Consider the following 13,938-nt stretch of genomic DNA (forward strand, 5'->3'; position numbering starts at 1 on the left):
TGTTGAAATTGACATTTTGTAGAGTATCACAATTTTGTTTTCAACATGGTTTGGGAAAGTTCTTTTTAGCTTGGGAAAATTTATTATTTTAGCCAAGGAAAGAATTGTGTGGCCTCAAATCTATAAACTTTCTATCCAAGAGAGATTATGAAATTATTTTGGATGATTGAGACAGAGGTCGTTCCAAAGAAAAGGTTTATCACATGGGTGATTTAAAGCACTACTAAAATTGCCTTTCTAAGCAATGACCTAGAAATCTGACAATGTGATAATGAATTCTCAAACAAATAAAACAAACAAACACAAAAATCACACTGGAACATTTCACAATTGGCAGGACAAAAACTGGCAACAGCTGACTTCTGGAAAAGTGAATTGGATCTTATAGCATTAAAATGAGTTTGCAGACTATAACATGAAGTCAACACTTCTGTGAGAATTTTGGAATGCTCAATCTCCCACAATCTCATCATTTTCTGCCTGACAATTGGAATTATTCTTCACCAACCTGACAGTCAAACTTGCTTCCTGTAGTGATAATATACCTGCTACCATCCTGACCATATTGGAGAAATGGCTTTTTCTTTGATAGGTTTGTTCATTTTGAAACTAACTTTCTATGTTATTCTAGCCACTCTCTTACATTATTCATTAACTAATTGCCATCCATATCTCTTTTTTTGCTTTTTTAAAAAAATATCTTTTTCTCCGTGACTGAATATACAAAGATAATGGAAGTAAAATATTCTTCTGCTGTAAAGATGGGTGGAATAGATCAAAATCCACTTGTCGGATTTTCTTTAAATAGTCCTCCAGAGCAACCGTCTGCGCAAAAGCAGGAAATGCTTTCACAGGAACACTTTCGTGGAAGGACCTAGCATGCTTTAGGTGCAAGTGTGCCTGGCTGGCAATATCACACACCACATCTCTCACATTTTCATTTTGGCTCTTTTGTAGAAAATCCTCTTGTGAAACACCATGCAGCATACAAATACCCATGGGAAGGAACAGCTTTCTTCTGCTACCATGACAGGGTGCTGCTCTCAAGGAAGTGAAGATGCCTTGCGTTTTTCCAACGTGATTTGCGGCATGATCTGCATGAAGATCCTTTATGCCCAATATTTCTAGTGTTAGATAAAGAAGAGAGCTCTGAGTGTTTTTAGCATAATTTCCTAGTTCCTGAATGTTATGATATACTTTGTCATCCAAATTCTTTTCTCTTTCATCAGTGATTTTCACAGGCCATCTTTCAGTCAGATTATGTTTTCTGACAGCCTTCCATAGCTCGGTGGCCACACGCTGATGTGGTGGACTGTCACAGTATAAATCATTCACAGTTTTTTTTTTTCCCCCCAAGATTGCATTTGCATCAGTCCAATTGTTTTCTCAGAGACACGGTCCTTAACTAGCCTGGGCCAGTTCCACATTGAAGGCTCTCAGTGCAAAAGCAGAGCTTCTGGATTCGGCAGGGAGAAGCAGGGAGCATAAACAGCCTTCATGATCTTGTTTCCGCCGTGGCTCCCAGCAGCAGTGGCCGCGCCTGAGGAGTCAGGTCTACTGGCCATGGCTACACTCCGCCTGGAGAGCTGCCGGACGCGTGCCCACAGGCCCAGGGGTGGCGCGCGGCAGGACAGGCTAGGGATGCCAAGCTGTAGCGGTCCCCGAGTCAAGCCTAGCGTGGAGACCACCAGGACACCCACCGCCAACTGTATTTCTGACAGCAGTTTACAACTTTGGAAAAAAATAAGGAGATACAAGCTTGTCTCCCTGATTATAAGGAAAAGACTATTTCACGTATGTCACATATTTAATGACTGAGGCAAGTTACCACATACTACTTCAGAAAACACTGGACATTATTGTATGCTTCCAAAACATCTAAGGTCATGAAGTAATCATGGATTTAATGAACAAGACATTGTAAAGGAATCTAATTCTGTACAGTTTGAGAAGATATGAGTAGGACACTAAGACCAGGTCACAGGCTTTAAAAAAGAACAATACTAGTTAGAATAATTATAAAGTAAAAGTGCTTGATAGTTATAAAAGTTATTGATTTGAAATCCATTTAATTGATTATTTATTCAGTAAGTTTTTACTTCTGAGAAGGTGACATTTGAGTATGCCTTAAAGCAGGTGGTGGAGTGAACTTTGCAGAGATATAACCTGAGGAAACAGTTTTCTAAACAGGAGGAATTGCCAGTGCAAAGCACTTGAGGAAAGACCACACCTGGAGTATTGGAGGAGGGGCAAGGAAGAACATACCTGCTGTGGGCTGGAGTAGAGCAATGCGCGAGGGGCGGGGGGATGAGGCAGGGTGGGCAGGATGCACACAGGCCAGGGTGCGAACTCTGATTTAAGTTGTTTTTTTAAAAATTTGTATTTATTTATTTATTTTTAATTTAAATATATTTATTTTAATTGGAGGCTAATTACTTTACAATATTTAAGTTTTAAAGATTCAGTCTGTCTGGTATACTGAGAATAGGTTGTAGGGGGAATAGGTGGATTCAAGGAGACTCAACTCAGTTCAGTTCAGTCACTTGGTTCGGTTCAGTTGCTCAGTCGTGTCCAACTCTTTGTGACCCGATGGATTGCAGCATGCCAGGCCTCCCTGTCTATCACCAACTCCCAGAGTTTACTCAAACTCTTGTTCATTGAGTCGGTAATGCCATCCAACCATCTCATCCACTGTCGTCCCCTTCTCCTCCCACCTTCAATCTTTCCCAGCATCAGGGTCTTTTCCAATGAGTCAGCTCTTCCCATCAGGTGGCCAAAGTGTTGGAGTTTCAGCTTCAACATCAGTCCTGCCAATGAATATTCAGGACTGATTTCCTTTAAACAGGAGACTCTTTAAGGGGATAATATAGGATGGTGGTTTTGACAGGTGGCAGCAGTGGAAGTGGTGACCAGTGATCAGATTCTGGATGTATTTTAAAAGTATAAATTCTTTACCACTGTTGGGTAGATTGGCGACATGAGAGAAAGATGCAAGTTAGGACAACTCGTGGAGTTTTAGTGAGCAAATGGAAGGAAAGAGTTGTCCTTTCTGCTAGATATTTAGGAACGCTGTGAAAGATTATGACAAACTGGATGACTTCAAACGACAGAAAGGTCCTCTGTCACAGTTCTGGAGACCGTGAGTTCAGAGTCTTAGTGTTGGTGAGCCTGCACCCCCTCTGAAGGTTCTCGGGGAGGACCCAGTTCTTTGTGTCCCCTAGCTCTGGTGTCTGTCGGCTTTCATTGGCACTCCTTGGCTGTACTGTTCCGGTCTCTGGTTCTGTGGTCACACTGACTTCTGCTCTCTGTCTCTGAGGGTGCTTGTCTTAGGCCCCCCATGGGGTAATTCAGGATGATTCCATTACAAATCCTTACTGAAAGTCTCCTTTACTAAATAAGGCAATGTTCACAGGCTTCCCTGGTGTCTCAGAGGTTAAAGCGTCTGCCTGGAATAAGGGAGACCTGGGTTCGATCCCTGGGTTGGGAAGATCCCCTGGAGAAGGAAATGGCACCCCACTCCAGTACTCTTGCCTCCCATGGAGGGAGGAGCCTGGTAGGCTATAGTCCATGGGGTCTCAAAGAGTCGGACACGACTGAGCGACTTCACTTTCACTTTTTCACAGGGTCTAAGGATTTTTGGGGGCTCATTATTCAACTCACTACACCGTTCATTAAAATGGAGATGGTGAGAAAAGCAAATGAGGTGAGAAGGAGGGATGTATATAATTTCAATTTTCGCTGAGAGGGCACCTGGTGGCTGCCTGAGTTGTTGACTTAAATAGTTATTATTATTAAAGATATTCATTATATTGGTCATGTAAAAGAAAAGATTATAAAATCCCTGTAAAAATCCAACATGCTGCCCAAATTTAGCCATTAACCTCATTCTTCATTTAACATTTTAACTCAAGTTGTTAAAACAAGTGCGTTGTTCATGCTTGAATTTTATTTCCTCTCCCTTCCACTAATCTGTGTTTATTTTTTTAAAAACCCATTTATTAACTATTTGGTGTCTAGAGTGTGCAATTCACCATGCTAAGCAATTCAGACTTGCAAAGATAATTAAGAAATAATTTCTTTCACTAAAGAACACACAGATAATAATTTGGCTCAGACTAGTCCCTCCAATACACACACATTCTGTCCTAATATGACTTAGTATAGCTTGTTTACAGTAGGTATTTGCTGCGTAAGAATATAGGTGGCTGGCTTTCTTTTGGTAATTAAGATTTACAGGGGTCACAAATCCAACTTTTTCTTTCACACAATCTCTTTCCCTCATTACATTGAGAAGGTTTAGGCAATCATAGTGAGCAGTAGGCTCCAAAAGTGCTTTGAAATGCAGGAACAAGACACCAGAATGAATACATGGTGGGTGGAATCAGTTTATTTGAAGAAGCTTTTCCTAGAAATAACCCATCCTACACTCTGATTTGGAGAAGAGAGAGTTTGCTGAAGAGACAGAAGTGCCGGAAAACAAGCACCATAAAATGTAACTAATGTAAAAGAAACTGTAATCCTGGAAATGGAAACATGTTAGAGATAAATGATCCTTATGGAGTTTAGGAAAATGAAAGTTGGTGCATAATTTCAGTGTTTATCCCTGACTGTTCAACAGGGGCAAGAGACTATGTTTTATGTCACTAGTAATCATGACTAGATGTCTTAAAAAGTGATGAATTCTCTGACTTCTCAGATAGCTTGATTTAAATAGTTCACAGGACTGTCTAACCTCCTTTGCAATGAACCTGGACTCCGCAGACGGCAGACAGTTATTATAAAGGGCTTGGAGGGTAGTGCCTGACATATAATATAACCCCTACCAAGATTAGCTGTTATTATGGATTATTATTTTATTTTCCTGGCTACTTTATTATTTCTCCCAGTGTGATCAAACAGTTGGGGGTGAAACTGAGTTTATAAACCTTCTTGGCCCAATCTAGACTGTGATGATTCTGGTCAGGATGTGGTTAGTTATTTATAACTACTCCTGAAGGTAAGGTTAACCAGTTCTCTCCTAATATTATGACAAGAATATTTCCTCACACTGAGTTCATATTTGTTAATAATTGTCATGTATCATCACCTAATGATTGTCTCTTTGTTTAAGCACATTGAAACACTGTTCTATTATGCCCTTCTTTCACAAACACCTTTCAATAGGTCAACTGCTGCTGCTGCTGCTAAGTCGCTTCAGTCATGTCCGACTCTGTGTGACCCCACAGACGGCAGCCCACCAGGCTCCCCCGTCCCTGGGTTTCTCCAGGCAAGAACACTGGAGTCGGTTGCCATTTCCTTCTCCAATGCAGGAAAGTGAAAAGTGAAGTTGTGTCCAACTCTTCATGACCCTATGGACTGCAGCCCACCAGGCTCCTCCATCCATGGGATTTTCCAGGCAAGAGGACTGGAGTGGGGTGCCATTGCCTTCTCCCAATAGGTCAACAGTATCCTCCAAATAGTCTAAATTCCTTAAAGCAGTATTTAAGATCTGCTTGTTACCATTTGATTTCAAAGTGATTCCAACTTACTTTTTGCATCACACCACTATTTTATTTCCAGATGACTACCAAAATAGATTATTAATCATTCCTCCTTTATAAGTGTATGCTGTACTGCCTCTGTGCCTTTGCTTATGTACTTCCTGGCGTGATCCAACTTCCTACAGCTACTCATCTCTTATTAGGCTTCTCACTGTTGCTCAAAGGCCAGCTCAAAGGCCATCTCCTCCACCAAACATTTCCAGTTCCCTCAGGTTGGAAATGACTGCTGTAAAACACTGAAGTTCATGGGTCTACTTTTATAATGTTTGCCATTTCACAGTAATTTGTCTACAAGTGGGAGACACAGTGTGCTATCACAGGAAAGAGCTACTGCTCCTTAGACTCATATCCACAAGTACTGCTTACTAGTTTTATAAACCTAGTGAGTGAAAGTCAATCAGTTGTGTCTGACTCTGCTTCCCCATGGACTATACAGTCCATGGAATTCTCCAGGCCAGAATACTGGAGTGGGTAGCCATTCCCTTCTACATGGGATCTTTCCAACCCAGGGACATAACCCAGGTCTCCCAAATTACAGGTAGATTCTGTACCAGTTGAGCCACCAGAGAAGCCCTTTATAAACCTAACCACTTGCTTAAACTCTTGAGCTCAGTTTCTTCATCTGTAAAATAAGAACAGTAATATCTATCCTATCATGTTAACATGAGGATTAAATGAGATTGTACATGTGCTGTAAAACTCTTGGTGCAGTTCTTTGCACATTGTGTGTATATGTGTGTGTGTGTGTGTGTGTGTGTGTGTTAGTTGCTGAGTCATATATGACTCTTGCAATCCCATGGACTGTAGCCCACCAGGCTCCTCTGGCCATAAGGATTCTCCAGGCAAGAATACTAGAGAGGGCTGCCATGCCTTCCTTCACGGGATCTTCCCAACCCAGGGACTGAACCCAGGTCTCCTGCATTGCAGGCAGATTCTTTACTGTCTGAGCCAATTTATGTTTGAAATGATTATTTTATTGCTATTATTATGTTCTCCACTACTTATAGTCATTTTGAGGGCAGGGATCATGCAGTCTCATTTCTCTTTATATCCTGCTTAGCACATCATCTTATATATAGGCTCTCCTTTGCTAAATTTGTGAGCATATGTATATCAGTTTTGTCTCCTCAGCTATATTATACATTTCTGGAAATCAGGGACAATGCCTTGTGCACTATAGTAAACATGTTTAGTGCCCAGTTAATGGCTGGTGTAATATGTATACACCCAGGTAGGAATAATTCCTGTTTAAGTACCCTCTGCTGGAGTAGGAAATGGCAACCCACTCCAGTAATCTTGCACAGAGGAGACTCATGGGCTACCACCCATGGGGTTTCAAAGAGTTGGACATGACTGAGCACACACACACACACACACACACACACACACATGCACCCTCTTCTAGGAATGACACTCCTGCCCCAGGTACTTTGAACAACCGAATCTTGACTGCAGTTGTTACTTTGAGTCTTGCGGATCACTTCTTTCAGACAACATTCTTTAAAAAGGTTTGAAGAAATTGTGTGCAATTGAAAGTAACTGAACCCAGATAGCAAATTAGTACTATTATACTTAAAACTAAGTTATGCTTGAATACATGCCAACAAGTTACAGTGAGTATTGAATGTTATTCTGATGGAGACATTCATCTCTTTACAGGAGGGAACTGGTGATATCTTAGGTAAGTGTGGATCAGAAGAATACCTTTGACCTAGTGCTGGTTCCTTTGTATGGCTCTTTTTGTAAGTTCCACACTCTCCACGTCCTATATCTTCCTGCCTCAGAATGGGCATGCATTGACTTAGACTCAGGATTAGTACATTTGGTTGTTACATTTACAGTTGCTTAGAACAGCCTTTAACTAGAATTTTCATAAATCATTTCTCTAAGTAATTGCATCAGATGTTATTTGCATAAAATCCATTATTGCATCAAATGTAAGAAGGATTCTTAGCATCCCCTATATTCTACAAAATCCTTGCCCCCTTTTTGGCAAGCACTGCTGCAACTTGGATTCTCTGACAGTTTTTGGATTTGCCCTATATTGAAGGACTGAAAATATGTATGTATTTCCATGAATTTTTGACATAATGAAGCAACCACTGGTTGGATTCAATAATTAAAAATAATGTTCTGTTGTGCAGAAATCATTTTTATGGCTTTCCATGTATATAGAGAAATATCTTCTGTGCCTACTTATAATTTTTAAAAATTAAGCACTGCTTGAGCTACATGTCACTATTACACTCTCAATACTTATTGAGTAACTTTGGAGTTTATTCAACAAGCTGAAACTCCAATACTTTGTCCACTTGATGCAAAGAATTGACTTATTTGAAAAGACCTTGATGCTGGGAAAGATTGAAGGTGGGAGGAGAAGGGGACAGCTGAGGATGAGATGGTTGGATGGCATCACCGACTCAATGGACATGAGTTTGAGTAAACTCTGGGAGTTGGTGATGGACAAGGAGGCCTAGCGTGCTGCAGTCCATGGGGTCGCAAAGAGTCAGACACGACTGAGCAACTGAACTGAACTGAACTGAACTTTGGAGTTTATAGTACTGTTCTTACAGTTTATAAGATGTTTGAATCCTAACAATAACAAAATTCCTAAATACTAACTTATTTAAATTCATAGTATCTGAAAAGTGTCTTGTGACAGTCATGTAACCTTCCTCCTCACAAATGAAACTTAGGCAATTCTATTTCACGATGGAAGTGGAAAGATTACAAACTAATTGTATTAAGTCTGGTTGTAATAACATTATCAACGTGTGAAGGAGTAAATTTAGAGATGAATGTGAGATGCTAAACGGAAATTAATAAGAAATTTGAAATCCCCTAAAGTTTTTCTCTGGTGGATTGCTCCCCACAGTTTCTGTTAATTCTTCATCAGTTAGGTGATATATGCTACTTATGATTTTGCAACATTAGAACCATCTCTCCTATAGATATTGTAAGTTATTTTTAGTAACAAAACTGGATTTTTGTTTGGAAAAAATAATTTTTGAAAGGGAAAGGAAGTTATAATTCAATCATACTTTCACAGCTGGATAGAAATTAATTCAATTGCTGTTAGAAAAATTAAGTGCTGTAACATTTTTTCTTTAAACAAATGGAATTTTAGTTCTGATAGTGAGTCTTTAGACTCACTTGTCTTATTTTAACAAATAGAAAAAACTGAGATATACTTAAAGACACACAGGGCATTTTTTTACTACTTTTTATTCTTTCTATAATTCTTTTAACTGTAAAAATTATGTCAGAAAGTACTAGTGTTATGGACTGAATATTTATATCAACCCCAAATTCATACGTTGAAGTCTGAACTTCCAGTGTAACTGTATCTGGAGATGGGGCCTTTTTGGAAGTAATTAGGGTGACATGACGTCACGAGGATAGGGCCCTGAAGATGAGATTAGTGCCCTTGTAAGAAGAGACACCAGAAAGCTTGCTGACTCTCTCTATAACATGTGAGGACATGAGAAGGTAATGTCTGCAATCTAGGAAAAGAGTCATAATTAGAAAAACAACCATGCTGGTAACTTGATATTGGAGTTTCAAACTTCCAGACTGGCAAAAAAAAAATTCTGTTTTTGAAGTCACCCAGTCTATGATATTTTGTTATGGCAGCCCAAACAGACTAATATAAACAAATGAGAAGAAAAAAAACACAACTTTTTTGGTAAACATAGCCAAACTTTGCTATCTTCCCATTCATTTGGTGTTGCTGCAAGTTCAGACATTGCCTTAATGAAGTGTAATTAGAAGGTAAGAAGGAAAAGAGAAACTCAGCAGTGCATGCTCAGTCTCTGCGACTCAAATTCCCATCTGTAGACAGAGGTGTCCTGCATGATTCATGTGTACTTTTTACTGTTGGACCTGCCCTGGAGATTGATCTACTTATGCAAACAAAGGTTAACTTGATGAAAAAGAATATTTACTATGCCTTAAAGTTTCTCTTTCAAGTAAGAGTATGTTATTCACTGTTGAGTGTTCAGGGCTAAATTAGGGGATTCCTTATTATCTTGGCCAAACGTGTTAGTAGCAGAGGAAGTTCTCATTCTGCAAGGCACCCATCCATGCTATTGTCCCAGCTTCCAATGAGAGAAGAATTACCTGAGAGGGGAAAGTTAGCTCTACAACTTCTACTAAATACATAAGTTTAAATACTTAGAAAATAACTAAAACTAAAAAGAACTAAAATTGATGGTTTCTTTACAAATTTTTATATGGGTGTTCTTTATAACAACAACAACAAAAAGCTCTTGATTTTCCTATTGTAAGTCAAATCTGGATAGGTCATGTGTTTTTGGGAGCACTGTGGTTAACATTTGTATTAAAAAGTACCAGGAAAGGCCAAGTAGATTTTGTTTAGGTCCAAAGCAAATATGTGTAAGGGTATTGATTATGACAGAGAAATATCTGGAAAGATTTGACAATGTACTAGTTACTAGTGATTGTCTCTGGGAAATGAGACTAAAAATAATATTTTATTTTTATAATTTATATATATTTATATTATCAAAATAATGTTAAAGCAATGATAACCAGTAGGACTTTCTTATAGCTTTTTTAAAGCTATAGCTTTAAAATCAAAAGTTTTAAGCCAAAAATATATATATTTTAATTTGGAAAAAAGAGACTTAAGAAAGCAGCAATATAGACACATCTAGAATATAATACAGGTTATATTATTAAAAAAAGACCCACAGAGCTAACACTAAATCTTCAACTTTCCAAAAATATTTCTTTTAGAATTTCTTCTGCAGTACAAGGGTGCTTGGATAGTACTTACAATAGTGATACATCTTATCCAATAGGGTTTTATAGTGTATCAATTATGAGACATTCTCTCATTTGAGCCCAATAAGAATACTCTTCAATTGGTTGGGCAAATATGACTTCTTCATCTTATTCATGTAGTAACTGGGGCTCACAAAAATCAAGTGATTTGTCCAGAATAAAAGAATTAGAAATGGCTGAGTCATAAGTAGAAACAAAATCCAATGTTTTCCCAATACAAAACTCTGGACTATCACCATGTACTCAACCTCCCACTCACTTCAATGTATCATCAGATTTTCATCCTGATATCAGTCTAGTGGACTCAACTTTATAAAAATCACTAGGAAACTCCATCTTGCCTTATCAATGGTCAATTTTCAGTCCTTAATTTACTTGACCTCGTGGCAACACTCCATCCTCAAAAAAAGAAAAAAAAACCCCAAAACTTAAAAAATAGAAATATATAGATGTGCTATAAAATTCAAAATGTATAAGATATAACCTTATAACCAGATTATTGTGTATCCTTTAAGAGATATTCTAGGCATATACAAATATATAGGTAACTATATTCTTTTATTTTCTTATAAAAGATATAGTAACATAATAAAGATACTAATCTAAATTTTGACTTGTTTCACTTAATCACATATCTTCAGGAGCCCTCCATATGGTACTTATAAATCTGTCTTGTCTTTTTATTAGCTAAATAGTATTCTGAGATGAGCCATAATTTAACCAGCTCTCATAATTTTATTGTATTTATTTTAGGATGAGTCATAATTTGTTTAACCAGTTCCTTGATGATTATTTCCGACCTTTTGCTATTGAATGTAATTGTTCAGTGTATATCCTTGTACATTTATCATTTTTCACGTGTAAAGTATCCAGAAGAAAACAAACGAGTACAACCTACATAAAATGAAATTTTAATATGAAGGGCTCTTGGATAGTCTTCATAATAAGAGAAAATAAAATTTAAACATCATTGCAATATCATTATTGACCCATCAGATTAACAAAGATTAAAAAGTTTAATTACATACTTTATTGGTAAGGTTGTAAGGAAGCAGTCTCATGTACTGTAGATAGGTGTATAAACCAGCACATTTTCTTTGAAGAGCAATTTTTTTTTCTGTTTGCTTCTTTTTTAATATAAATTTATTTAATTGGAGGCTAATTACTTTACAATATTGTATTGGTTTTGCCGTACATCAACATGAACCCTCCACGGGTGTACACGTGTTCCCCATCCTGAACCCCCCTCCCTCCTCCCTCCCTGTACCATCCCTCTGTGTCGTCCCAGTGCACCAGCCCCGAGCATCCTATATCCTGCATTGAACCTGGACTGGTGATTCGTTTCACATGTGATATTATACATGTTTCAATGCCATTCTCCAAATCATCCCACCCTCGCCCTCTCCCACAGAGTCCATACGACTGTTCTATACATCTGTGTCTCTTTTGCTATCTCACATACAGGGTTATCATTACCATCTTTCTAAATTCCATATATATGTGTTAGTATACTGTATTGGTGTTTTTCTTTCTGGCTTACTTCACTCTGTGTAATAGGCTCCAGTTTCATCCACCTCATTAGAACTGATTCAAATGTATTCTTTTTAATGGCTGAGTAATACTCCATTGTGTATATGTACCACAGCCTTCTTATCCATTCATCTGTTGATGGACATCTAGGTTGCTTCCACATCCCAGGTATTATAAACAGTGCTGCGATGAACATTGGGGTACATGTGTCTCTTTCAATTCTGGTTTCCTCGGTGTGTATGCCCAGCAGTGGGATTGCTGGGTCATATGGCAGTTCTATTTCCAGTTTTTTAAGGAATCTCCACACTGAAGAGCAATTTGACAACAAAATTTTAAGAGTAAATATACGTTTGACCAATCAATTCTACTTCTGGGAATTAATCCTATCCTACTTTCCTGGTTTTCTTGCTGCCAGGCTGGTTGCTCCTTACCTTGTGTTGGGCCTTCCTCATTAATAGACCTCTGATTGGTAGAATGGCCTAGGGCTCAGTTGCCAGCTCTCTTTTCTTTATTTTCTGTTCACTATCTAGTGATCTAAGGGCTAATATCTTTCAGATTTACACTTTCAGCTCCAGTTTCTTCCTCAGACTTTTGCCTAACTGCCTGAACAACATCTCCACTGAGGTGTCTAATAGGCATCTCAAATTTAACATGTCTAAGTTATAACTGGGACTTCCCCAGGGGCTCAGTGATAAAGAATCTGCCTGCCAATGCAGGGGATGATGAGGGTTCAGTCCCTGGGTGGGGAAGATCCTCTGCAAAAGGAAATGGTAAGCACCCCCAGTACTTTTGCCTGGGAAATCCCATGGACAGAGGAGATTGTCAGGTTACAGTACATGGGGTTGCAAAGGGTTGGACACGACTGAGCATGCACACACAAAGTATAACTGAGGATCTAACCCCCTTTTTCTCCAAGTCTTTCATTTCAGGAGAGAACTTACATTCCACCAGTTAAGCAAACCAAAGCAAGAGTCATTTTTTATTTTCCTCTTCATTTCACTCCCAATAGCCAATTCATCAGCAGGCCTACCAGCTCTACCTTTAGATTACATCGTGAAACCTACCAGTTCTGGTGACTGCTGTTGCTGTTACCACTTCTACGGCTGCTGCTTCCGCTACCTCAACCCGGTCCAACATCATTATTTACCCACAAGACTGCAATAGCCTCTGGTTCCCAATCTTGTCTCCTTTCAGTTTATTTTTCACAAAACATTCAGAAAAATCTTTTAACAAACTGGACCATGTCATTTCTCTATTAAAAGTATCCAAGGACTTCCTATTATACTTAACAACAAATTCCCAAACCCTAGGTTTGGCTTCCGTGATCTGACCACTGTAGAGTTCTGTGATTTCATCTCCTGCTATCCCTTCATCACCCACTCTCCTGTAGTTTCCAAACTGGCATTCTTGCTATTCTTTGAGCACAGTGCTCTCTTCTCAGAACCTCTGCACTGGCTGTTTCTTTGGTTAGAATGCTCTTCCCCAAATTACTGCATGCTGTGCTTCCTCTTCCATTTTGGCCTCAAGCATCACCTCCTCAGAGAGACCAGCCTATCTGAAGTATCTCCATGTCGCTCTCTATGCCTTTACCTTGCTTTATTTTTCTTTATAACATCTGTCATTTCCTGAATAATATTACATATTTATTTGATTATATTCCATTTCTCCCCACTTGTTGTATTTCCAAGAGTTCAGGGTTTTGTCTTTGCTCATAGAAATATCTCCAGCACTTGGAATAATTCCTGGCACATGGTAGGTACTCAATAAATATTTATTGAGTGGATTATGGGTAATTACATATTTCAAAAAGCTCAGACTAAGTTCCAAAGTACCAAGTATAATAAACTTTACCCCCAAATTTAACTGCAACCCCTTCCTTCCTTTTCTCCTTCTTTCCTTTCATAATTTTTTATTTCAAGAATATAGTATACTTATTTTATTTTAAAGCATAGCACATTATTGAGATATATGATTTTAAGCTATGGTATATTGTTGAGATACCAATTTTTTTTCTTTAATATTGAATAAATCTTTCCAATATTTCAGATTTGTGGTGAGGAGA

General features: G+C 38.5%; 1 pseudogene; it reads right to left on the reverse strand.

Moving 5' to 3' along the window:
* Positions 1-651: 651 nt before the first annotated feature.
* LOC101114176 (NADH dehydrogenase (ubiquinone) complex I, assembly factor 6-like) overlaps positions 652-13,938 on the reverse strand; it is a 66,900-nt pseudogene continuing 53,613 nt past the window's right edge.

Source organism: Ovis aries, chromosome 2 (assembly GCF_016772045.2).
Source record: "Ovis aries strain OAR_USU_Benz2616 breed Rambouillet chromosome 2, ARS-UI_Ramb_v3.0, whole genome shotgun sequence".
In the NCBI taxonomy this organism is placed as follows: Eukaryota; Metazoa; Chordata; class Mammalia; order Artiodactyla; family Bovidae; genus Ovis; species Ovis aries.